The sequence below is a fragment of the Schistocerca nitens genome, chromosome 9 (assembly GCF_023898315.1).
Source record: "Schistocerca nitens isolate TAMUIC-IGC-003100 chromosome 9, iqSchNite1.1, whole genome shotgun sequence".
NCBI lineage: Eukaryota > Metazoa > Arthropoda > Insecta > Orthoptera > Acrididae > Schistocerca > Schistocerca nitens.
The window spans coordinates 107,229,060-107,256,845 of record NC_064622.1 but is presented as its reverse complement, the minus strand read 5'-3'; the positions used below and the strand labels follow the sequence as shown (position 1 = coordinate 107,256,845).

Sequence of the window (27,786 nt, the reverse complement as noted above, 5' to 3'; positions counted from 1 at the left end):
AAGGAAGTAGGAAGTTAGCTGACTTAAATATTAACACCAAACAAATAAAAAGACCTACACGAATCAGCGGCGTGCACATGATGAATTGTAGAGGGCAGTTTGAAAGAGACATTAAAAAACTCGTAATAGTGGAATTGTCAAACTGCTGTCACGTCGTAATTAATATTTAATTTTAACATCTTGACAAGAATATTTACTATCTTATTAAAGCAGTGACATTAACAAAGCAGTCCACTAACGATGCAATGTGGACGTCACATCAATCTAGGCGTACTTGAAAACGCCGATAAAACCGAAACCGTCTGTCGTAATTGTAAATAAAGATTACTCGTTATAAGCAGTTATTTGGTGTATCTACTATAACACTGAAAAAGTGCTTGACTCATTTAATGTAGTGACGTGCAAGATATTGCAATTTAGGCAATAAAATGGAAACTGCCTGATAGTTAGTAATTAAGTAACTAATTTTATATTTTAGAATGTGTAAGGGCCATAAAAAATTCAAATTTTTCGTCTGTTTTGGACAGGTCACAAAACTTTTCGATTACATTCAGTATCAAACGTTAGATGGTGCATTAAAGGTACATTTTTGTTTAACTAAAATCATGTGCATATTTTCTTTGTGATGACTACTGCAAACATGTAATCAAATTTTGGTGAACGTTAGCATAGGAAGAAATTGTTAATTATTACCTTTATAATAATAATAATAATAATAATTATTATTATTACAAAAGTTAGGTTCACATTTCACTTACCTACAAATAAATTTATTTATACCTATGTATACAATCAGAAATTAGGAAATATGTGGTAAGTTCCTAAGGGACCAAACTGCTGAGGTCATAGATCCCTAGGCTTACACACACTACTCAATATAACTTAAACTGACTTACGCTAAGGACAACACACACATTCCCAAGAGAGGATTCGAACCTCCGACGGTGGGAGCCGCGTGAACCGTGACAAGGCGCCTCAGGCTGCCCAGCTGTACAGTCAAACCCTTCATTTCTCCTGAAGAACTTCCTTACCCAATTGTTCTAGCGGAGTACAAATGCTGCTACATGAATGCTAGCTGAATTGGTGGCACGAAGTCCTAGGGCAGTCCAGAGACAGTACTAAGACACAGTACACACCACCAGTTATTAATAGAAAATCAAAACGCGCAGAAAAGTACCTCCCACATCTGCCTTCAGGAAAGCACTTCTGAAATACGCTCTCTCGTTTACTTCACCTCTGCTCCAGTCTTACCCGTCCTGCCCCTGTCTTTCTCGTGACTTCCGTCTACCCGTTTGTCTAATATTCAGCATTCGCCACCATAATGTCACTATTCCTATCCAATATCTTCTAACTTTTGGCCATCCACCACGGTCACCTATGAGGCTGGCACGGTACACATTGTAAGGTTTCTATCTTATTTCTGGCATTCAGTGACAGTGGACTCAGACCTCTTTTTTTTTCGATGTATCGTACTTCATATTTGTTTGCTGTACATTTTTCAAACAGAAGTCTCCAACAGGTTATATGTTGTGCCACAAAGGTTTTGAGTACAAGCTAATTTATCTTTGGTTTTCAGTAACGTTGTCGTTGCCACACACAAAGGAATTGCGACATGTAGCTACTCTTGTCCGTACGCTATTGAGGTAACGCCCCTGCCCATTATCACATGCGGCGTTTCGCCTATTGCCTTAAGAGTTCGAGAAAGGTGTGCATTTGCACTGAACGGGCCAGCCGCTTCTTAATTATATATCGGACATGTCCGAAAAAGAAAAACAGAGACCACATTTACATTGTCGTTGCCAGTTCAGCATTCAGTAAGAAGTTAGTGAGAGAGTCACGTGTTGGTCAAGTTGGTGAGCGGTCTGCGAACAAATAGCGGAACACAGGAATTCGAACTCAGAGGGTGCTGCTTTTTGGGAATATGATTTTGGAAAGACAGATTTGAGAATTGTGAACATATTAAGGTAATGTTGTCGCAGCACGGTTTGCTCTTGCGCAATTTATCACGATTTTGAGAAAGACAAATATTTAGCTTTATTTTTCTTAAATGGTTCAGGTCAGTTAGTTTGGATGTCAAGATGTAATTAAACCAATTTATTTGTTCACATAGTTTGAACCCAGAGTTATAGAGTCACCACTCCTTTACCATTTCATTAACTAATTTCATTGCAGAGCCACTTTTTTATATGAAATGATTTTTGTAAAATATCTATATAACACACGGAAACGAAAATGCGTAGTGGCTAGGGCTTCCCGTCGGGTAGATCGTTCGCCTGGTGCAATTCTTTATAGTTGACGCCACTTCGGCGGCTTGCTTTTAGATGGGTATGAAATGATGATGATAAGGACAACACAACATTCAGTCCCTGAGTGGAGAAAACCTCCGATCCAGCCGGGAATCGAACCCGGGCCGTTAGGCATGACATTCCTTCGCGCTGACCACTCAGCTACCAGGGGCGGACTATATAACATATAAAATATGTTTATATGAGCTCCTTAATAGAGTTTTGAATGCTAGTCCTTTTTTCATTTAGTAATGCACTGAGTGGGGCACAGTTACTCAAAATAAACTACGATGTGCATAGCATAGATGCTTTTTCTTGTATTGCAGTTGGCAATGTCTATCTTGACTGGTTCGCTGCTGCGCTGAATTTTAAGTTTTCATCACACTATCACGACGTGTGATGAAAATCTGTTAGGGTCAGTTTAGCTTTAAAGTCAGAACTCAATAAGATCAGTTACAGTTAAGTGTTGCATTTCAAAATTATCTCCATGTCAGTTTAGGTGACGTTCAATTGAGATTTCATTTCTTTGTCAGAAAGTCTTATTCTTGCAGTATAGTGTTAGATCTTCCAATGTGCATCATTCAGTGTTTGGAATTTGTTTAGTCAGTTTGTGTACGTAAAATGTACAGTGTATTTTAACGTAAGAAATTCGGACATTTATTCATTCAAAGTTCGATTTTTAATTTTACATAAAATTTTTATTCTTTTGTTTCTGTGTATTGGATGTGTAAGGTTAGCACTATGACATCACGAATTGTACCACCGTTCAGTCCACCACACAATACAGAATTTCACAGGATACCTTATTTAGTGTACAGTCTCACTTTTTTAATTATTTTTGGTAAAATTTAACAAGATTAAGAAAAGGCAAACCTACGTTTCTAGCATTTGTAGACTTAGAGAAAGCTTTTGACAATGTTAACTGGAATACTCTCTTTCAAATTCTGAAGGTGGCAGGGGTAAAATACAGGGAGCGAAAGGCTATTTACAATTTGTACAGAAACCAGATGGCAATTATAAGAGTCGAGGGGCATGAAATGGAAGCAGTGGTTGGGAAAGGAGTGAGACAGGGTTGTAGCCTCTCCCCGATGTTATTCAATCTGTATATTGAGCAAGCAGTAAAGGAAACAAAAGAAAAATTCGGAGTAGGTATTAAAATATGGAGAAGAAGTAAAAACTTTGAGGTTCGCCGATGACATTGTAATTCTGTCAGAGACAGCAAAGGACTTGGAAGAGCTGTTGAACGGAATGGACAGTGTCTTGAAAGGAGGATATAAGATGAATGAACATCAACAAAAGCAAAACGAGGATAATGGAATGTAGTCAAATTAAATCGGGTGATACTGAGGGAATTAGATTAGGAAATGAGACACTTAAAGTAGTAAAGGAGTTTTGCTATTTAGGGAGTAAAATAACTGATGATGGTCGAAGTAGAGAGGATATAAAATGTAGACTGGCAATGGCAAGGAAAGCGTTTCTGAAGAAGAGAAATTTGTTAACATCGAGTATAGATTTAAGTGTCAGAAAGTCGTTTCTGAAAGTATTTGTATGGAGTGTAGCCATGTATGGAAGTGAAACTCGGACGATAACTAGTTTGGACAAGAAGAGAATAGAAGCTTTCGAAATGTGGTGCTAAAAGAAGAATGCTGAAGATAAGGTGGGTAGATCACGTAACTAATGAGGAGGTGGATTGGGGAGAAGAGAAGTTTGTGGCAGAACTTGACTAGAAGAAGGGATCGGTTGGTAGGACATGTTTTGAGGCATCAAGGAATCACAAATTTAGCATTGGAGGGCAGCGTGGAGGGTAAAAATCGTAGACGGAGACCAAGAGATGAATACACTAAGCAGATTCAGAAGGATGTAGGTTGCAGTAAGTACTGGGAGATGAAGAAGCTTGCACAGGATAGAGTAGCATGGAGAGCTGCATCAAACCAGTCTCAGGACTGAGGACCACAACAACAACAACAACAACAACAACAACTCAGATACAGTTATACCGTTTCAGATGATTTGGAGACTCTTTGTACCGGATAGCGTTTGCGTAAGCAAACCACTCTGTTTGTTCAGATTCACATTACAGCACAGATATACACGAAAGTTTAAGAATAGGAAACCAGTTTTCATGTACAACAACAACAAACAAACAAAGGATAATAAAACAAAACAATTACTACGTACATCCATTCTGGAGGGTACCGTTGAAAGTAAACGCAGGCTTTATTCTCATTGTATTTATGACCTTAAATCGCCCCTGACATAATCTCCTCTTCCATGCTATTCACCTCCCACTTCCCATCCTGTACATAAGACTTCTGATTCCATTTTGTTGTATTTTTGTCTGTGAGAGCGCAAACACAACCTCGAGAGATCCTATTCACTAATTATGCTCCTCAGTCACATGAGGATGTTAAATCAGCTTTAGACACTGCACTTTGTCATATAACATAAGACAGCCCCCGAATTGAACGAAAAATGTTAACCGCTCTACAAAACATAATATGTCAAGTACTCAGTGGAAATTAGTGAAATTGGGCGAGCATTTTGCCAGAGAACTCCCAGTCTTGAACTGAAAGTTGGAAATCATACAGCGTGTGGTAATCTTGACTATAGCACCACATGGGGATGGCGACGCGAAACGAGGCTGTTGAAAAGGCAGTGTGTGTCAGTCAGCGAGCAGCTACGGTGCACTGTGGTGGTGGGATTCATTACAACATAGCCTGGAGACAACGTTTGGACGACCTCACGTGGTGAAGAATCATAGGAAAACTGCAAGATTGACGAACTGTGACGATCGTAGTCCAGGAATTGAACACTGCTAACAACATTGTTTCACGTGCATGGCAATTTGGGGAGTATTCCGAACCACAGGCACTGCTACCCGAAGAAGGCGAGGTGATCGACCACGTCAACTATCTAGAGCAGCTCGCGACCACTACATTGTCCAACAAGTAGGAAGGGACCCACGTAAAACTAAATATCTCATGCAATTTCAAGCACATGTACCAGAACCGCAAGGTACCGAACCTCACGCTCTACAGTGGCAGGGCGACTGCATGGTGATGGTCTCCTCACCCGACGACCAGAAAGTTGTGTTCCGTTGACGCCAACACATCGGCGCCATCTTTTGCGATGGTGCCAAGAATTCAGAGACTGCACCAACAAGGACTAGGATCGCGTTCACTTCTCGCGTGGGAGACGATTCAGTCTGAGTATTTAGTACTGTCGTGTGCAGGAACTACACTAAATGACCATATGTCTGATGCATGCAGCTCATAATTTTAGGAAATGAGAGTAGTATACTCCCAATATAGCTTGACACTTTCAGTCGGTGGTGCTATATAATGAGAAATCTGTAGAAGTCTGCAGGTAGTGACAAGTTTGCCCACACTTGCTAGAATGATTAGCAAGCAATACAATCAATAGCACTAGCAGAAGCATTGCATTGAAGCATTTCGCAGTTTGTTGTAAAAAGATATTAGTTTCTGCACTACAGAATTTGAAGAAGTAACACAATCTTGTGGAAAAACGACTAAGTTACAAAAACTATTGGAAGTACCTTCAACTGTTTTACTCATGTAATTGAATAAGATTTATAGCGGCGTTTGACTCAGTTTCTTCCTCCTATTTGTGAGGGTGAGTCTTGTAATCACCATAGTTATGGAGATCATATAACATAAAATCAGCTAGGGATACAGTCTCTTCAGAATCACTTTTCCAATGAAACGCCGATCCAAAAACGTCATGGCTGCGGGATTCATGGCATTATTTTATAACACGACGCGTAAGGTAGCTCGTCTCCAGGCGCAGTATTTACAAACTGTTTACCCTCTGTATAAGTAGTGGCCACTGTTCACTGTGCCATGAAAAAATGTGAATGAATATAGCATACTAAATACGCACTAGCTCTGAGTGCAGATAGAACTTGTCTGCTGGTGTGGATTTCCCATAGTGAAAATGCGTGAGTTCTGTGCATTCACGTATCTGTTGCCAGGTTTCGGCTGATCCATCGACGTACCCCTGTGAATGTCTGAATGATCCCTATCAGTTCACTGGCCCATAGTGAGATCATTCCCCAAGGACCCATATGTATGTAATGAGAAAAGTATCGTACAAGTGCTTAAAGAGGCCTGTGATGTAACTAACACAAGATATCGAACAGGGTATACAGCTAACTACGAAATGAAGCAGTTGTCTACATTTATCTCTGTTTATTACAGTATTCCCTGATGACATACATGAGAAGCAAATTATTGATGGATGACTTCGACCACAAGCAAAGTAGAGATGAGGAAACTGTTAACTATTAACATGGGTCACTATAAAGCTGACAGGTGTATACTTCAGCAAACAGGATAGTTCAGACGGATAAGACAATGCTGGAATCTACACGATTTATGGTTAGTTAAATCCATGGTGATTGCGCAGTGATTCCCTGTGTCCACCAAAGTAAACAAAGAACTGCACACGCGCAAGTCAGCAATCTCCATTCTGTACTAAAGTTTTATAACATTAACCAGTCGTTACACACCCAAGCCTCTGAGTTTCTATCCCACTGCACAGCCTGCTCGACGTTTTGGCCAATGCAGTTTCCTCTACGTATGCACCTCTAAAAAATTGTTGTCTTGGCTACCCCCATTCTGCAACTGGTATAAGTTATCCATTGAGAAAAGTAAGAAGGCGACAGAGAGGGAGCCGAAGGAGAAAATATTTCTATGCACTGCATGGCACGATGTTTAACTGTCTCCGACAGCCACTCATGCAGCGTTCCTGGAAAGCATATCCTCATCGCAGAACGAAGTTCATTTGATGTTTGTTTGACCTGGACACTCGGCCTCGTACAAAATCGCGATTTTCTACCAAGTGCAGGCGTTCATCACATCACGTTAAATTCTCATAATGCTATGTCTGTAGACTTGGACTCACATAGCGCAGAGCACAAATCACTATGCCAATCCAGCAGGAAGGTGACCTATCGCCAGCCCTGGAAAATTTAGATGCCCGGTACCTGCTTCGTCGCGATCGTTTTCAATTTCTGGTCCGTCCGACTTAGCACATCATGCACTCAACTGAAATGTACAAAATTCTCCTACACCTCCACCGAGAACAAGTTAATTAATATAAAGTTATATGCCTTCGTCTGGATATCACTGACGTTATTTATTAAAACTGCCAATTACATTTTATTAAATATGTGAATTAAATTCAGATAACCATGAGTATCAGTAAAATTATTATTACTACATGAGATGCCGTAGTCCTATAGTTAAATGTCACTTATCACTGTCAAGGTTGAACCAAGTTCAGTCTGGCCAGAATGAGACATCACGTTGTTCCCAACCTAGAATTACAAATGACATGAATCGTTGACAGAAACCTGCAGGTTTTCAGCTATAATCTTGTATCAAATAACAGATATAATGCATCTACACTACTGGCCATTAAAATTGCTACACCACGAAGATGACGTGCTACACACGCGAAATTTAACCGACAGGGAGAAGATGCTGTGATATGCAAATGATTAGCTTTTCAGAGCATTCACACAAGGTTGGTGCCGGTGGCGAGAACTACAACGTGCTGACATGAGGAAAGTTTCCTACCTATTTCTGATACACAAACAGCAGTTGACCGACGTTGCCTGGTGAAACGTTGTTGTGATGCCTCGTGTAAGGAGAAGAAATGCGTAACATCACGTTTCCGACTTTGATAAAGGTCGGATTGTAGCCTATCGCGATTGCGGTTTATCGTATCGCGACATTGCTGCTCGCGTTGGTCGAGATCCAATGACTGTTAGCAGAATATGGAATCGGTGGGTTCAGGAGGGTAATACGGAACGCCGTGCTGCATCCCAACGGCCTCGTATCACTAGCAGTCGAGATGAGAGGCATCTTATCCGCATGGCTGTAACGGATCGTGCAGACACTTCTCGATCCCAGAGTCAACAGATGGGAACGTTTCCAAGACAACAACCATCTGCACGAACAGTTCGACGACGTTTGCAGCAGCATGGACTATCAGCTCGGAGACCATGGTTGCGGTTACCCTTGACGCTGCATCACAGACAGGAGCGCCTGACATGGTGTACTCAAAGACGAACCTGGGTTTACGTATGGAAAAACGTCATTTTTTCGGATGAATCCAGGTTCTGTTTGTAGTATCCGTGTTTGGTGACATCGCGGTGAACGCACGTCGGAAGCGTGTATTTCTAATCGCCATACTGGCATATTACCCACCGTGATGGTATGGGTTATTCAGAACGTGACAGTTCCTTTACGTTTACAGAATGTCATGTATACACGATTTCTTACAACATATGTGACATATTTAACTTCACTCTGAATTACATCGTCCTTTCTTGGTTCGTCCCCTGCAATTTCTACACCAATATAAAACGGGTTTACTCCTTGAAATAACTTATTTTTACATTTACATTGATTCTCCAAGTCTGGCCAACCTTTGACTTTACTAATATCAGCTTGGACACGTGCCAGCCGATTGCGCAACTACATCTGGCGCTGGGTATAAAAGGCGCAGCGAAAGCTTCTTGGTCACTCTTGACTCGTTCTCCGTTGGAGGTAAACGTCATTTCATCGACACTGTGTTGTCAATTTGGAACCTTCTGGAATATTGTGTATCGGAAGAACCATTTGCGAAAGGTAATGCAACACACATACATGCCTATTTAAAATTAAGTGAGGCAAAGTTGCTAGCAGATGTTAGAAGTGGGATTGAATTCATGTTTGGTACAATTAGTGGAGTATTTGATGTGCAGAAATGTAGAAGTAGAAAAACGGCGTTGATTTATATAACAAAGTACGATGCAGAGCCAATATCTAATTGTAACGATTCAGCATTAGCGTTTAATGTACGTGTTAGGCGTTGGGCTGATCGTACGAATTACATTGATTATACAGATCCATTTTTGGTAAACAACTGGTCTCGTGTGAGGTTTATAGAGAAGTACTTTGAATCTTTCCAGGCCAAGAAGCTTACCGTTCGCTGTCTGACAGAGTGTCATCTTAGGTATAATGGCTGGGCGGGTCGCGTGGTCAAATGGTATAATGAGGCCTTTCGGTCCAAGACGGTACGTAAGAAACAGCTGTACTTATACGGAGACACAAATATTGGCAAATCTACATTGATAGAGAAAATATTGTCGCGAAGGCAACACGTATATTTACCGTTCTGTTCCGAATTCGGATTTGGCGGATACAATCCACGTGTCCATAATGTCATTCTATTTGAGGAATTTGAATGGTTACGGTGGCGTCCTTATGCTTCTATATTGAAGCGTATTGTTGAGGGTCGTCCCGTGACAGTTAACGTAAAGAACAAACCTGGAATGACTGTTAGACATACAGGTCTGGTGATATTTGTGTCAAATGAGTTTACAATTGGTGATGAAGCCATGATCTCACGACTGAATGTTATTCATGCTGACTGTCATATTCTTCATTGTTGCAATGTTAAGGATGAGATGGCGTCGGATACGTCGGACGTTGAGGCCGAGGAGGAAGTTATTTGCCTATCGTCGGATGAGGACGATGAGCAGGCTGCGCCGTGCACGCCCGAAGCGCTGGACACACGTCTCGGTCACCTCTTGTTCGCATTGACGGCACTATGAACAGTGGACGTTACATTTCAGATGTGTTACGACCCGTGGCTCTATCCTTCTTTCGATCCCTGCGAAACCCCACATTTCAGCTCGATAATGTACGACTGCTTGTTGCAGGTCCTGTACGGGCATTTCTGGATACAGAAAATGTTCGACTGCTGACCTGGCCAGCACATTCTCCAGATCTCTCACCAATTGAAAACGCCCGGCCATTGGTGGCCGAGCAACTGGCTTGTCACAATAAGCCAGTCACTACCCTTGATGAACTGTGGTATCGTGTTGAAGCTGCATGGACAGCTGTACCTGTACACGCCATCCAACCTCTGTTTGAGTCAATGCCCAGGCGTATCAAGGCCGTTATTACGGCCAGAGGTGGTTGTTCGGGGTACTGATTTCTCAGGATCTATGCACCCAAATTGCGTGAAAATGTAGTCACATGTCAGTTGTAGCATAGTATATTTGTCCAACGAATACGCGTTTATCATCTGCATTTCTTCTTGGTGTAGCAGTTTTAATGGCCAGTAGTGTAAATACTGCAAACATTTACGTAAATGCACTCGAAAGATACGGTCATAACCTGATACGATACTCCCAAACTCACTCACCAAAATCTGTAGATGTTCTACTTATATACACATCGGATGTGAGGGCGCAGCAGTAAAGCGCGCACCTGGAACCCGAGAAGTTGTCGATTCGGATCTGCGTTGGGCAATGGACTTTTAGTCTTCGTTTTAACCTGCCATTCACATCTCACCGACGTTACGAGTCACCAGAAACACGCGGTTGGGATGCGATGTTAAGCTGTGCGTGTCCTTTCCTCAGTTGGGTAACTAGAGTAGGTCAGGAAAATGCATGTTGCCGAAGTGGCGTCCAGTAGAAAGACCTGCGTCAGGTCACTGATCCATACGAAATTATTATTATCATCCACGCTGAACAACAAAACCTTGGAATACTATCGTAAAATCTAGTGTATGATACTGGAGGTCTCATTGCATTATCCATTTATAGTCCATATACTGGATGGTGTTTACTACTGGCATGCTTTGTGGCCGTTTCCCAGTCACGTAAACATACCAGCGCCACATCGGCACACCGCCACCAGTCCAGTACCAGCTTCATTCAGTTTGTGTTCAGCACTGCAGTAACATGCAACGTAGAGGCGTACAACACTTTGACAGACTCGTGGTAGTGGCTTTACTTTCAACAGGCTATACACAACAAAATTTGTCAGGCGGATACGTCTCACTCAAAGTGGTGTGTCTAAGGGGTTCAGAGAGTACAGAGTGACGGTATATGTGAATGACAGACATAGCAGTGATCGTCTTTGTACGACAACACTAATTCAGGGACGTTTCCTCAAACTGTCGACTCATTAGCGCCCAACATGAACTACTAGAAATGTTGGAAATGCCTTCTTCCGGAAACAGGGGCTCGTATCTCAGACGAAATGGTACGTTGAATATTGAAGCAGGGTGATCTTCATTCCAGAAGATCAATGACAAGTTTTGCATTGAACCAACGGAGCCGGCGCAATCGAAGGACTTGAGCTCTTGCACATCAACATTGGACTATTGCAGAATGGAGTGATGTCATGTTTGCTGACGAGAACAGGATTGGTTTGCGACCGGATACTATACTTGTTATGGTCCGAGAAGTGCTAGACGACGCCAGGAACGCCGATATGTTCAAGAGGTCCATCCGTTCGCAGGTGGAAGTGTAACGTTCTGGGCGGCAATAATGATGGGATGGCGGACCCATCTAATTAACATGTACGCCAGTTTGACTAGTCACTGATACCTCCAAGGGGTCCTACAAACGACTTCAAGTCCCAACGAGAAGAAGTCGATGACAATACGAGGTCTCGGTTTCTTCAAAGATTCAACATAAACAGAAGGCGTTGACCAGCACAGTTCCCAGACATGAATGCAATTGTGCATGTACGGGACCTGTTGAATGTGGCCATTGCACAGCGTCCCAATCCACCTGACACTCTTCAGAACCTCACTGAAGCTGTCATTGAGGAGTGCGACTTCACACCGCAAGATAAACTTGTTGGTCTCATCCATAATATGACTCAGAGAGCGGAAGAACTCATCCTTGAGAGGGAAGGGAGTACTTGCTACTAAATACTGATGATTGTCATCAGGAGATAAAGATTTTTCACTGTTTTTGTTTCCAAGATGTACACTTAGAATAGAGTCTGCTTTGTTTTGTAATGATTTTTTGTAACTAACCTAAATCGTTCTTGCTCTCAGTTGTTTATTTTGTTAACAGGGTATGGTACAAACCTCAGTGTGTGTACTATAAGAAGTCATCGTAGTAAACTCTGTGACATTACAAACTTTTGTTGAGATGTGTATCTACACAATTAAGTTCTCACGGAACCGACAGAGCGCTTGTCCTACTCGCAGTTTTCCAGCTAACGCCACACAAATCGTGTTCGGGATCATCGTATGCGATGAAAGAGCGACACAACATCTCATTCTGAGCTGTTCGCGCAGTCACAGCAAACACGTCACAGTACTTCTGCAACTGAATTTTGTTCCTTTACTCTGTGTTTTATGTTGCGTGTTTTTATAATTACATAATAACAGGCTTTGTCACTGTTGTGAAAGTATTTTCAGAGGAATGAAATATTTGCGGTAACAACCAAACAAATCATAATTACACGAGTACTATGTAACACACCAACGGAGAGCACGTGTCCCTAATTTCAAAACGTACAGCACAATAAAATGACAATGATTCGATGACGATGTTACAAATTTAAATTTAAGGGATCCCGTTCCAGAAAGAGACCAAATCGAAAGCTATACCAGAAAATCATTGTGACAGTTCTGCCAGGGGAACTCTTCTACTGCAAGATCTGTGCTTTCCGTACTTTGAGAGGAAGTAATATGGACGAACAGAAGGAAAAATTGTTTGGTGAAAATTGATTGTGAAGTGCATACCTTACAAAGCTATAAACACTTTTTAAGTAGAAAAGACGTTTCACAGAATGGAAATGAATACGTGCTCATACACTATGTGATCAAAAGTATCCGGACACCACCAAAACCATATGTTGTTCATATTAGGTGCATTGAGCTGCGACCTACTGCCAGGTACTCCACATCATCGACCTCAGTAGTCATAAGACATCGTGAGGTGCAGAATGGGGCGCTCCGCGGCACTCACGGACTTCGAACGTGGTCAGGGGAGTGGGTGTTCCATGTGTCGTACGTCTGTACGCGAGATTTCCACACTCCTAAACATTCCTAAACACTGTTTCCGATGTAATAGTGAGGTAGAAACGTGAAGGGACACGTACAGCACAAAAGCGTACAGGCCGACCTCGTCTGTTGACTGACAGAGAGCGCCGACGATTGAAGAGGGCTGTAATGTGTAACAGGCAGGCATCTATCCAGGCCATAACAAGGAATGTCAAACTGCATCAGGATCCACTGCAAGTACTATGACAGTTACGCGGGAGGTGATAAAACTTGGATTTCATGGTCAGCGGCTGCTCATAAGCCACACATCACGCCGGTTAGTGCCAAACGGCGCCTCGTCTGGTGTAAGAAGCGTAAACATTGGACGACTGAACTATGGAAAAACTTTTTGTGGAGTGACAAATCACGGTACACAATGTGGCGATCCGATGGCAGGTTGTGGGTAGTGCGAATGCCCGGTGAACGTCACCTGCCATCGTGTCTAGTGCCAACAGTGAAATTTATAAGCGGTGGTGATATGGGTCAGTCGTGTTTTCATTTAGGGGGCTTGCACCTACTGTTGTTTTGGGTGGCACTGTCACAGCACAGGCCTACACTGACGTTTTAAGCACCTTCTTGCTTCCCACTGTTGAAGTCAGTTCGGGGATGGCGGTTGCATCTTTCAACACAATCGAGCACCTGTTCATAACGCACGGCCTGTGGCGGAGTGGTAACAAGACACTAACATCCCTGTAATGGACTGTCCTGTACAGAGGCCTGACCTGAATCCTATAGAACACGTTTGGGATGTTTTGGAACTCCGACTTTGTACCACGCCTCATGGACCGACATCGATACCTCTCCTCAGTGCAGCACTCAGTGAGGAATGGGATGCCGTTCCCCAAGAAACCTTCCAGCACCTGACTGAACGTATGCCTGAGAGAGTGGAAGCTGTCATAAAAGCTAAGGGTCGGTCAACACCATATTGAATTTCAGCATTACCGATGAAGGGCGCCACGAACTTGTAAGTCATTTTCAGCCAGGTGTCTGATACTTTTGATTACATGTGTAGAACTTCAGACGTGCTAGAAAGAAATTTTCACTCTGCAGCGGAGTGTGCGCTGATATGAAACTTCCTGGCAGATTAAAACTGTGGTAGAGCACTTGCCGGAGAAAGGCAAAGGTCCCGAGTTCGAGTCTCGGTCCGGCACACTGTTTTAATCTGCCAGGAAGTTTCATATCAGCGCACACACCGCTGCAGAGTGAAACTCTCATTCTGTAAATATCCCCCAGGCAGTGGCTAAACCATGTCTCCGCAATATCCTTTCTTTCAGGAGTGCTAATTCAGCAAGGTTCGCAGGAGAGCTTCTGTAAAGTTTGGAAGGTAGGAGACGAGGTACTGGTGGAAGTAAAGCTTGAGAACGGACGGGGCGTAAGTCGTGCTTGCGTAGCTGAGATGGTAGAGCACTTGCCCGCGAAAGGCAAAGGCCCCGAGTTCGAGTCTCGGTCCGGCACACAGTTTTAATCTGCCAGGAAGTTTCATATCAGCACACACTTTTCTGCAGAGTGAAATTCTCATTCTGGAAACATCCCACAGGCTGTGGCTAAGCCATGTTTCCGCAATATCCTTTCTTTCAGGAGTGCTAGTTCATCAAGGTTCGCAGGAGAGCCTGTGTAAAGTTTGGAAGGTAGGAGATGAGGTACTGACGAAAGTAAAGCTGTGAGAACGGTCGGGGCGTGAGTCGTGCTTAGGTAGCTCAGTTGGTAGAGCATTTGCCCGCGAAAGGCAAAGGTCCCGAGTTCGAGTCTCGGTCCGGCACACAGTTTTAATCTGCCAGGAAGTTTCAGACGTGCTATTAAGAGGCCATGTTTACTGGACTTTCTCTTTGTTTTTTGTTGTTATTGTTATTATATTTTGTCTCCCAAAATATGAAAAGCGAACAGCTTGCAATAGAAGAAGTTCACTGTCAGAGGCCTCAGAACGATTTCCACTTATAACTTCCGACTTGGTCTTTTCCCGAACAGTGTCTCTTACACTTACCCTTCTGCATCATTCCTGAAAGTTTGCAGCGCCATTACGGAATCATCCTGTACATCCGTACGTAGTCATGTCAACTGAAATACTGTATGTGGGATGCTTAAGGGGGAACGGCAGAGTGACGGACGAAAATATTGCTCAAATTAAGGATTTATTTTCTCTTGAAACGTTCACTTAGAAAAATTAGTGAATTACTGTACTTTGATTTTCAAACAGCTGTGCAAAAATGAACGTACTCAGACATTTCTCTCTTTACTTATTCTGATCAACAGTAAACTGACACACAATATTTTTTTTAGCGCAACGCAATCTTACTTTCAATAATTCCTACAAAAGAATGGCCCTGACTAACACTAAACTATACCTTTCATGAATCACTTACTTCACAAAAATCTTCCTTACTCGAACTACTGCATTACAGCGAGCGCCAATACTGCCAGCTAAATAAAAGATTCTAACTACTGAAGGCACTAACTACTGCTAGGCATAGTTAGCAAATGAAAGATTTTGATAGAGATTTGACATCTAGTCTTACAAATTTCCTTTTTCTGACGGACACATGTCCAGATCGTCCGCTCTGAAAACTCTGCCATCTCTCTCCCCACATCCACCACTGCTGGCGGCTCACCTCTAAATGCACAACGCTACGCGATGTTCACATCCAACTGCCCAACACTACAATAGCGAATATTCCAACAATGCCAACCAGCCACAGATAGCACATAGCAAATGAAAGATTTTGATAGAGAACAAACAATTTATCAGTGACAGCCAGGAGTATTAATTTGGGATGCCATTTCATTTCATAGCAGGATCACTTTAGTTGTCATTTGCGACACCCTTACAGCACAGTGGAATGACCGTGATGCTATACACCCTGTTTTGTTTCCCTTCAATGGAAACCAACCTGGCACTACATTTCAGCAAAATAATGCCCACCGAGACACAGCAGAAGTTTTTACTGCTTTTCTTCGTGTTTGCCAAACCCTATCATGGCCAGAAACCTCGCCCCGATTGACTACATTTGCAGCGTTAAGGGTGAAGGCCACGACCCAGTTTGGAATTTTGAGAATCTACGCGCGAGTTCGACAGAATTTGGCACGATACCCCTCTGGAGATCTAACAACTCTGTCAATCAATGCCAAAGCAAATAACTGCTTGCATGAGGGCCAGAGGTGAACCAGGGCGTTAGTGACTTTCTTAGTTAATGAAGCTCTTTCTCTTGAACAAATCATTCAGTTTTCCTGGAATTGTAATAATATGTTTTTCTGTACATATACATCACATCTACCGATTTCCATCCCATTCGGATAATTCCTTCGTGGAGGACCTTTTTTTGTCTAAGAGTGTATATTTCCGTCTACACTGGCTCAGGTACCGAAAGTTTTATTGTAACGACCCTGTGTGGCTCAACTGCGTTGAAGCTGTACCAGGTAGGACGAGCAGTGGCTATGGAAACTACAAAAAAAAAAAAAAGGTCACAGCTTTCTTTGAACAATGTGAGAACATCCCGGTGATGCTGAAAGAACTGAACTGGCAAATGCTTGAGAACAGCTACAAACTATGGCGCGAAAGCCAACTTACTATGTTTCAAGGAACCTCTAAGTGTTGAATCTAGGAAAATGCTACAAAACGTCTCGTTACAAATCTCTCTCATTCGGATCGCGCAGACAAAATTACGCTAATTACAGCATCACTAGTGATGTTAAGGCAATGAGCTTTCCAGCGCTCCATTCGAGACTGGAACAGGAAAAAAATTGTAAAAACGTAAGATGAGAGGTAATCTATGCCATGTCTCTCACAGTTTGTGGCACAGATGGATGTAGATGCAGGGGTAGGTGTGTAGTCCATGCACCAAACAGGTAGCTTCGAAATTCTCCTTCTGGCAATACTTGCATATTGCTCGTCAGTGTGAAATCTGTACCAGATTGGATTCATGGAGCAGATAGAGAACATCCAAAGAAGTGGGGAGCTTTTCGTCAAGGATTCATTTAGTAGGCACGAAAGCGTCACGGAGAAGCCAATTCAACTCCAGTGGCAGGCGCTAAGAGACAGCTGACGTGCATCACAGTGTGGTTTACTGTTAAACCTTCGACAGCGTTCATTACTGGAAGACTAAAGAATATGTTGCTTGTTCCGTCGTATATCTCGCGAAAAGATCCTGAAGGTTCAAACCGACACGGTGGCTTGCCAACAATCGTTTTTACTGTGCGCCACCCGTGGGTGGAGTTAGATAGCGGGAAGTGACAGCGGTAAGTAAAGTACCCTCCATCACACACCATAAGATGGTTTGCGGAATGCTGATGTACGCTGAGGTGACAAAAGTCGGGGGATACCTCCTAATATTGTGTCGGACCTCCTCTGGACAGCGTAGTGCAACTTCTCGACGAAACATAAACTCAACAACTTGTTGGAAGTCCCCTGAAGAATTTTTGAGCCATTCTGCGTCTGTAGCCGTCCATAATGGCCAAACAGCTGCCATTGCAGAATTTTGAGCACGAGCTGACCTCTCCATTATGTCACATAAATGTTTGATGGGATTCATGTCAAATCGTGAGATAGACCTGTCCAGAATCTTCTTCGAGCCACTCGCGAACAACTGTGGTGCCGTCACATGGCGCATTGTCATACATAACAATACTATCGTTGTTTGAGAATATGAAGTCAATGAATGGACACAAATGGTCTCGAAGTAGTCCAAAATCCAGAGGACCCACTCGATTACATTAAACATAGCCCACACCATTACTGAGCCACCACCACCTTGCACAGTGCCTTGTTGACACCTAGGGTACATGATTTCGTGGGGTCTGCGCCACCCTCGAAACCTACGATCAGTTCTTAACAACTGAAATCGAGACACATATGACTATGTCACCTTTTCCCAGTCGTCTATGGTTCAATCGATACCGACGCGAGCTCTGGAGAGGAGCTGCAAGTGGTGTCGTGCCGTTAGCAAAGGCACTCGCCGTCGGTCGTCGGTCGTCTGCTCCCATGGCGCACTGCCGCCAAATTTCGCCTCACTGTCCCAACGGATTCGTTCATCGTACTTTGCACATTCTTTTCTGCAGTCATTTCACGCAGTGTTGCTTGTCTGTTACCACTCAAACTCTTCGCAAATGCTGCTGCACTTGGTCGTTAAGTGAAGGACGTCGGCCATTGTCTTGTCAGTAGTGAGAGATAGTAGCTGAATTTTGGTATTCTCGGCACACTCTTGAGGCTGTTGATCTCGCAATATTGAATTTCCTAACGATCTCCGAAATGGAATATCCTCTGCGTCTAGCTCCAAGTACCATTCCGCGTTTGCTAATTCTCGTCGTGCGGCCATAATCACAGCAAAAGCCATTTCACAGGTACTACCTGAGGGCAAATGACAGATCCGACAACGCACTGCATTTTTATTCCATGTGTACGTGATACTGCCGCCATTTGCGAAAAAAAAAAGGTTCAAATGGCTCTGAGCACTATAGGACTTAACTGCTGTCGTCATCAGTCCCCTAGAACTTAGAACTACTTAAGCCTAACTAACCTAAGGACATCACACACATCCATGCCCGAGGCAGGATTCGAACCTGCGACCGCAGCGGTCGCGGGGTTCCAGACTGTAGCGCCTAGAACCGCTCGGCCACTCCGGCCGGCTACCATTTGCATATGTGTACATTTCTATCCCATGACATTTGTCACCTCCGTGCAGATGTAGATGAGTATCTTCCCCATCTAGCTCGGACGCAGAGTGCTGGTATAGCACAGAGTTACAATAGTCTGCCAGAGACTTTGGAGGGCTGGAAGTAGGTCAGGGCCGGCAGTGTAGGAATCAGAGCGCGTAATTACGGGCGAGCCGACCGTTATCAGACGGGGCCAGCTGGTGCGGGCTGGGGGCAGCAGCTCGGGCAGGAGGCGGCCGTGCCGACGTGACCGACGGTATGTGGGCGGCGGTGGGCGGCGGTGGGTGGCGGTGGGCGGCGGCGGTGGGCGGCGCGCCTGCCGGGGCGGTGGCCGCAGCCGCGGGTGGGGCTTTATCGACCGCCGCACGGCGCGCCAGTTGCTCGTCGGGCGCCGCACCCAGGGCCGCTGCCCCACTGACACGACCGTCGACCGCACCGCTCATCTGCCGGACTGTGCTCCTCCCTTTGCGTGCGGCGCCGTGCAGCAACTGTGCGTTCAGTGGGGCACCTGCTTGGTTCGGAACACTTCATTCGCTTGCGCAGTACATTCGCTCCCGTGATGTAGGGGACCTCTTGTGATGTACTCGACCGCTTGCCCACTGCCTACAAGCCTTGGAAACTGAAAGCCTGGTGCTGCGTCAGTCTGTTGCTTGTACACTACTGGCCATTAAAATTGCTACACAAGGAAGAAATGCAGATGATGAACGGGTATTCATTAAACAAATATATTATATTAGAGCTGACATGTGATTACATTTTCATGCAATTGGGGTGCCTAGATCCTGAGAAATCAGTACCCAGAACAACCACCTCTGACCGTAATAACGGCCTTCGTACGCCTGGGCATTGAGTCAAACAGAGCTTGTATGGCGTGTACAGGTACACCTGCCCATGCAGCTTCATCACGATAGTACAGTTCATCAAGAGTAGTGACTGGTGTATTGTGACGAGCCAGTTGCTCGGCCACCATTGACCAGACATTCACAATTGGTGAGTTATCTGGAGAATGTGCTGGCCAGGGCAGCAGTCGAACATTTTCTGTATCCAGAAAGGCCCGTACAGGACCTGCAACATGCGGTCGTGCATTATCCTGCTGAAATGTAGGGTTTCACAGGCATCGAATAAAGGGTAGAGCGACGGGTCGTAAAACATCTGAAATGTAACGTCCACTGTTCAAAGAGCCGTCAATGCGAATAAGAGGTGACCGAGATGTGTAACCAATTGCACTCCATACCATGACGCCGGATGATACGCCAGTATGGCGATGACGAATACACACTTCCAATGTGCGTTCACCGCGATGTCGCCAAACACGGATGCGACCACCATGATGCTGTAAACAGTACCTGAAGTTTTGCCATTAGGGCACCCAGGTTCGTCTTTGAGTACACCATGTCTATGATGCAGCGTCAAGGGTAACCGCAGCCAAGGTCTCCGAGCTGATAGTCCATGCTGCTGCAAACGTCGTCGAACTGTTCGTGCAGATGGTTGTTGTCTTGCAAACGTCCCCATCTGTTGACTCAGGGATCGAGACGTGGCTGCACGATCCGTTACAGCCATGCAGATAAGATGCCTGTCATCTCGACTGCTAGTGATACGAGGCCGTTGGGATCCAGCACCGCGTTCCGTATTACCCTCCTGAACCCACCGACTGTACATTTTGCTAACAGTCATTGGATCTCGACCAACGCGATCAGCAATGTCGCGATGCGATAAACCGCAATCGCGATAAGCTACAATCCGACCTTTATCAAAGTCGGAAACGCGATGGCACGCATTTCCCCTCCTTACACGAGGCATCACAACAACGTTTCACCAGGCAACGCCGTTCAACTGCTGTTTGTGTATGAGAAACAGGTTGAAAACTTTCCTCATGTCAGCACGTTGGTGGTGTCGCCACCGGCCCCAAACTTGTGTGGATGCTCATAAAAGCTAATTATTTGCATATCACAGCATCTTCTTCCTGTTGGGTAAATTTCGCGTCTGTAGCACGTCATCTTCGTGGTGTGGCAATTTTAATGGCCAGTAAGTGTAGAAATGCAGTGTTAACTCTACTGTAAATAGTGATTGTGTGATGTTACGAATTTTCTGGGTCGACGGAGGAAGGTAAATGTATCATCTTGTCCAGAAACTGCTGAGCCAAAAGTTACCATTGTATATTGCTCTGGCACCTGTGACAGTCGATTTCTTCCACTGTAAGCTTTATACTTTCAATATTTTGGGAGCACTTAGTTTGAACAAAAATAAGAAAAATGTGTGCCGTAAACGTGTGCTCTAAAGTGCATGTATTGAGAGCTGTGAGCGCTTGTTTATTACATGAGATGTTTCACAGTAGTAAAAATAAACAAGTGCTGATAGTACTTAAGGGATCCAGTTTAGAGCCCATGTTTACCGAACATTTTTTTTCTAGTTTTAGTCTACGCTTCCTGCTCCCAAAATGCGGAAGGCAAGGAGCCTGAAGTAAAAGAGTTCCAGTGTCAGAGGTATCAGAACGACTTCGGATTATAATTCTTGAGTCGGTCGTTTCCGAGCAACGGTCCCTTGTCTCAAATTGATACAATTATCGTAAACCATAACTCCTGAAAATTTGTTACATCATCACAGGATCACCTTGTATATCAACACCGCTCTTAATTTACTCTGTTGGACTTCTCAGGCATGTGTGTGAGGTCATAGTGACAATCGCCCTTCTTACCACGAAACCTCACCAACTTGACCTTATACTTTATGGAGTAAAAGCACTATTTCAAGATATCTGCTCCAACATCGATCCCACTGGAAAGCTCGGGCCATAATTCTCATAGTAAAGCCACGTAGCACTCTGTATGAAAATCACTGACTGTGCTATGTGCTATCTGTGGCTGGTTGGCATTGTTGGAATATTCGCTATTGTAGTGTTGGGCAGTTGGATGTGAACATCGCGTAGCGTTGCGCAGTTGGAGGTGAGCCGCCAGCAGTGGTGGATGTGGGGAGAGAGATGGCAGAGTTTTCAGAGCGGACGATCTGGACGTGTGTCCGTCAGAAAAAGGAAATTTGTAAGACTAGATGTCAAATCTCTATCAAAATCTTTCATTTGCTAACTATGCCTAGCAGTAGTTAGTGCCTTCAGTAGTTAGAATCTTTTATTTAGCTGGCAGTATTGGCGCTCGCTGTATTGCAGTAGTTTGAGTAACGAAGATTTTTGTGAGGTAAGTGATTCATGAAAGGTATAGGTTACTGTTAGTCAGGGCCATTTTTTGGTAGGGATTATTGAAAGTAAGATTGCGTTGCGCTAAAAAAAATATTTTGTGTCAGTTTACTGTTGATCAGGATAAGTAAAGAGAAAAATGTCTGAGTACGTTCAGTTTTGCTCAGCTGTTTGACAATCAAATAACTATCATTTATAAATTTTACTAAGCGGTTGTTTCAGCAGTTATGACGTTTTGAATGTACAGCTTTTAACCATTCTCGCGCTCCAGTTGTTTATGACTCGATCCACAGCAGACGTCACCATCACTTACTCACTCGTTTATATATTCCTGCCTCGTTGTGCGAATGAAGCTCGTCAACGAATGTAACTATGCTGAAAGGGCGTTATCGTCATGGTCATCCTCAACGTAAAGAAGCATCGAACGTCAGTGCTCTCTACACATAATACGTCTCCATTCATGAAGTTGTCTATGGTTTTTACATGGAAATGGAGAGGTATAAATTACAGTATAAAGAAAGGGCATTATCTCAAAATTAGTCGAAGAGCCCCATGTAACGATTCTTACCAGTTATTCGTTCTTTGACATTTAAATGTTGAAATCTGATCGTCATTCCGTACCGCCCCTGCAGGTGCGGTTCACCGACATCGTAAAAACAAACCTAGTACACAGTTTAGGGTACTGTACTCGCTCTCTGGCATTTGGCGGCTACAGTGGGGCTGTACATTAAGAAGGTCATAAGTGCGTATTGTCAGAAATATGGCCCAAATTTTCGTGCGGGATCGATTGCTATGATTGATGTCTAGCAAGTGTGTCATTCTCTCCTCTTAATATGAGATCAGGTTAGCGATATTCCATTCTTAGTTCTTAAAGCAAGCCAAAGGAGATAATTCAGAGAGAGGAGGGACGTTGTTACAGTTTATTTTCTATGTGAACATTAGTTTGTTCAATATTCCCTAAAATTTAATTATTAACAAAATGTTTTAAGGAATCCACAGTGATTTCACGTAGCACTCGGAGGCAGTGGAACATATAAATTAAATGAATAAAAGTCCTTCCGCTGCTTGTATTTCGGCTGTTAGATCTTTTTGTCCTATCGGATTTCGGAGCGATAGGTCATTCCTCGGGGTTTTCAACAAACACATGTAGGTTTTCGTCTGGAACTAGTGATAGCGAATACTCTGCTTTCAAGAACCTTTGGTTTAAAACATCTCATGTATGTCCCATTTCATATTGTCTTCATCTATTGTTCCAAAAAGTCAACAAACAAAATGAAAAAATGTAAAACCACTCAGCACTTTCTTCATTGTAATTTACATAATTTCTCCTTGTAATAAAAAAATTCCAGATTTTGAAACAATTTGATCTGTCCAGGCTCTTATGTTCATAGAGTAGATTTTCTGTACATTATTTATTAGTATTCCTTTCTTACGTTTGCGACTATTTGCGTGCAAGAAAAGCAAACAGTCCCTGATATCACGAACATTATTTTAAGAACTTGTGACTGGTAAGTTCGGTTAACATAAATTTTGGGCACGGTGAGTCCCAAAGCGTCTGACTGATGTCCACAAGGAGATGTGGTTGTCACCCGCGTTAACGCTTTGACGCGGTACGGTCCAGGATGAGACGATTTCATCCATTATATTGTGAAAACGGATGAAACATGTACTGAATATGTCAAAGTGACACAAAAGTCTAATAAATTGAATGGGGTGACATTAGCTCTTCAAGAAAGCCTTTAAAATTCCGCCAAACACATTCTTCACGAAAACTGTTGACAACCCCTTTTCTTGGAATACAAACAGAATACTCCTTGTCGATTTAGTGGAACAAAGCATTACAATAAACACAGAAATTTGCTACGAAAGCTTAAATCGGCTCATAAAAGATATGTAGTGGAAAAGGTGTGGGAAGTTGTGTTGTGGCATAATTTTTGTGCGTGATAACCCTAGGTCATATACTGCCAATGCACAAACACATTGCTTTAGAGTTTCTACTACGAGTCGTTTAGTCATCTTACTTTAATCGTTCATTTTTCATGCATTGATTTTCTCCGGTTTATGAACATGAAAAAATGATCAGACGTTTTAACGGAGAGTGCCAAAAAAGTGAATTAGCTCAGTGACAGCAGGATCCCACAACGCGGGCATTCAGTAATTCGTTCCTGAGTATGAGAAGTGCCTTGTTGAAAAATAGCCGACAGTAGTAGCTTTAAGTTGGATATAATAACAAACTCCTTAACACATGAACGGCTTGTTTTAATAAAAAAAAATGGAACTGACTTTTCAAATAGCCATTGCAGATAATGATATTTGGATACTTGGAAACTCCTGAATTTTTCTTATACTTTTCTGAATTTGAGATAATACGTGACGGTAATACACGAGTAAATAAGTAATTGGAAAGCCTTGGCCGTTAATACACAGAACTGAAAATGCGTGAATAATATGCCAACACTGGTAGTTTTCTTTTCGTGAGTATTGTGTACAGAAGAAACATCTGTAACTCTTCTGTCTCATTTGTGATATAAGAGGAATACTTGGTGTAGGAGTCACCCACTCCATGCCTCGAAACCAACATCGTTTCATGAGGTCAGAGGCCGAGAAGCTGTGTGGCGTCGTCTGATAAATGGAACAAAATCAAATATAACTGACTATATATGACGGTAGTATCTGTTCCCGAAAGAACAGTTACCGTCGATGACCATGCAGCTTTGCTCGAAATGAAATGATAATTAAATAGACACCCTAGCTGCAAGCAGGCGTTGATACACTTCATTGGGGGCATGTTGAAAACGTGTGCCCCGACCGGGACTCGAACACGGGATCTCCTGCTTACAAGGCAGACGCTCTATCCATCTGAGCCACCGCGGGCACAGAGGATAGTGCGTCTGCAGGGACTTATCCCTTGCACGCTCCCCGTGAGATCCACATTCCCAACATGTCCACAACACTACATTCGTAGTGCTTCTAATAGATGTTTGCCCATCATACTCATTACTCGTGGCAGATTAATCTACCAAGTCCCGTACGAGTTCGGGCATAGCGTGTGCGTTCGCACAAGAAGGTCAAAGGCCGGGAACCCATATTTTTAACTATATATGACGGTAGTATCTGTTCCCGAAAGAACAGTTACCGTCGATGACCATGCAGCGGTGGCTCAGATGGATAGAGCGTCTGCCATGTTAGCAGGAGATCCCGGGTTCGAGTCCCGGTCGGGGCACACATTTTCAACATGTCCCCAATGAAGTGTATCAACGCCTGCTTGCAGCTAGGGTGTCTATTTAATTATCATTTCAAATATAACTTCTTTCATTCCTCAGAATACGTCTTCTCGCCTTGTCTTGAACGGTAGCTGGTGGCTTCGTAACCTAGAGCAGAATCTGCTGAATCCAGAGATAGACTGAGGACAGCCGAAGAACGCTGCATCAGCCCTGAGCGCAGGCCGGTGACTCAGTGTGTAACCGATTGCCTACCAGTTGGCGCTTCCCGTCGGCTGGTCTGCTAAGAATGAAGAAGTGACCATGGCGCAACCCACAGGTGTGTGTGTGTGTGTGTGTGGCTTACACGAGTGCTGACAGTACTCTTTCCCTGTCAGGTAACTCCCCGTGTTGTCGCACCAAATGGACTGTGTTGTCAGATGCTGTGTTGTCCTGCTAATGCTGATCCTGGTCTGCTGGTTAGGTAGGCCGACTAACCCGCATGACGCATAAGTTTCAGAGCAGTTGGTGCCCTGGTGTTAGTAGACCCATTGACTACCCTTCAGTGGCGGATTCTTTACTTGATGTGGGTTTGTACTCACGTGTGGCTGTGGAATTATTGTCACCACATTATGCAGCAAGAGTACAACCAGTACTGAATATTAATGTTACATACAAGAATCAGGGAATTGAGTGTGAACAACATTAATGCTGTCGTTCCTCTTGATAGACTGGCTCTAGGTTTGTGAGGTAGAGTATTTATGGTGTTGAGGAGCGGCGTTGCTGCATTACAGCATTTGTAACCAAGTCATTTCGCTTATTAAAAGTCGACAACAGTTTTGCTGTACTGGCTTAACAATTTTTTTATTAGTATCATAACTGCTTCATCAAACCCCTTATAGGCGTTATTGTGTCCTATCTAGTACTTCTCACGTAATGATACGAGAGTTACAGAGGCAATTTGATATGCACTAGACTTACACTTCTCCAGTGAGTGTGCTCGCACTCACGCACAGAAGTGCTGCTGTCGCACTCTTTCTGATTGACTAGCCACGTCGAAACCTTTACGCCTAGCGGCAGGCTCTTGTTGATACTTCTGCCTGTTGAGCATGCCGGGCTGTAGACACTTAAAAAATGTTCTCTCCCCCGTTCGCTTACTATAATGATGCGTAACATTGATGTCAATCGATCAGTGTATTGGTCTGTGACACCTCGGCTGCTGGAGATCAGATATCGTTGGCATGGAGCATCTCGGATTTCTGAGCTCTTTGGAGCCTTTCTGCTCGATAGTGAGGCATAGTTGATTTCTCATGTAGGCTTGGTTAGCAGCCATACTTAATTAACATGTAAAATCCAAGTTTAAAAATGTCAAAATGTGTGTGAATTCCTAAGGGACCAAACTGCTGAGGTCATCGGTCCCTAGCCGGCGGCTGTGGCCGAACGGTTCTTGGCGCTTGAGTCGGGAACTGCGTTGCCGCTACGGTCACAGGATCGAACCCTACCTCGGACATGGATGTGTGTGATGTCCTTAGGTTAGTTAGGTTTAAGTAGTTCTAAGTCTATGGGACTAATGACCTCAGATGTTAAGTCCCTTAGTGCTTAGAGCCATCATCGGTCCCTAGACTTACAAACTACTTAAACTAACTTAAACTAATTATGCTAAGAACAACACACACACCCATGCCTACTTAAACTAACATAAACTAACTTATGCTAAGAACAACACACACACCCACGCCCGAGGGAGGACTCGAACCTCTGGCGGGAGGGACCGAACAATCCATGACATAGCACCCTAATCCGCGTGGCTACTCCGCGCGGCTATCCATGTACAGTCGTTGAGTTCTGCTACAGTAAATTGTATTGATGTCGAAACAGTGTGAATGAAAGAGTTATCAACAAAATACTCGATGCCAAAAATGCAGTTTTATTTAAGGAAAATTTCAATTTCAGCAACCAGACCTGTACTGAAGTCGGCGCTTGTTCCCTTGGTACCATGGTATTTTAGAGGTAAGCATTGAATTTTCTATAACTGATTGAAACTTAAACAAAGTATACCACAAGAGACTTTGAAGGCTTGAATTATTTTCAGATATGAAAATGAAATGAACCCATCTCAATGAGAGAAACTAACGTACATCCAGACGGTTTAAGGGTGGATTGTGAAATACTGTGTGAATTTTAATACCCACAGGCCATCATCAAAACATAAAAAAACGTAAAAACAGGCGCTGAACAGAGAAACTAATAACTGTGCTATCCCCGCTATGCACTCCGAATAGCACTAAACGTGAAATTACAATACCACAAATATTTCATATGTCAGTAGGAAATATTCCCGAGCAGGAAAGAGAATTTATTATTATTACTAGCTGTTCCCGACCACGCACTGCTGTGACTCTGTCTAGTTAAATAGAAAAGACAGAAAACAGGAACATACGTTTTTAATAATTATGGGAATTAGAGATACGTCCTAATCTCCTTTTCTCCCATGTCTCTGCCCGTCTCGTCCTCTGTGCACCTCTCTCTGTGAATCGCCTCCACCCCTCATCTCTGTCCATCTTTTCTTCGAACTCTCTCTCCGTCTCCTCATTCCGCTCTGTCT

At 43.6% G+C, this 27,786-nt stretch overlaps 1 non-coding gene across 1 annotated transcript; it reads right to left on the bottom strand.

Annotated features, from left to right (window-relative positions):
• Nucleotides 1–24,781: 24,781 nt before the first annotated feature.
• Trnat-ugu (transfer RNA threonine (anticodon UGU)) lies at nt 24,782–24,856 on the bottom strand. Its single transcript has one exon. It is a non-coding gene; the product is annotated as a tRNA-Thr (tRNA).
• Nucleotides 24,857–27,786: the final 2,930 nt, after the last annotated feature.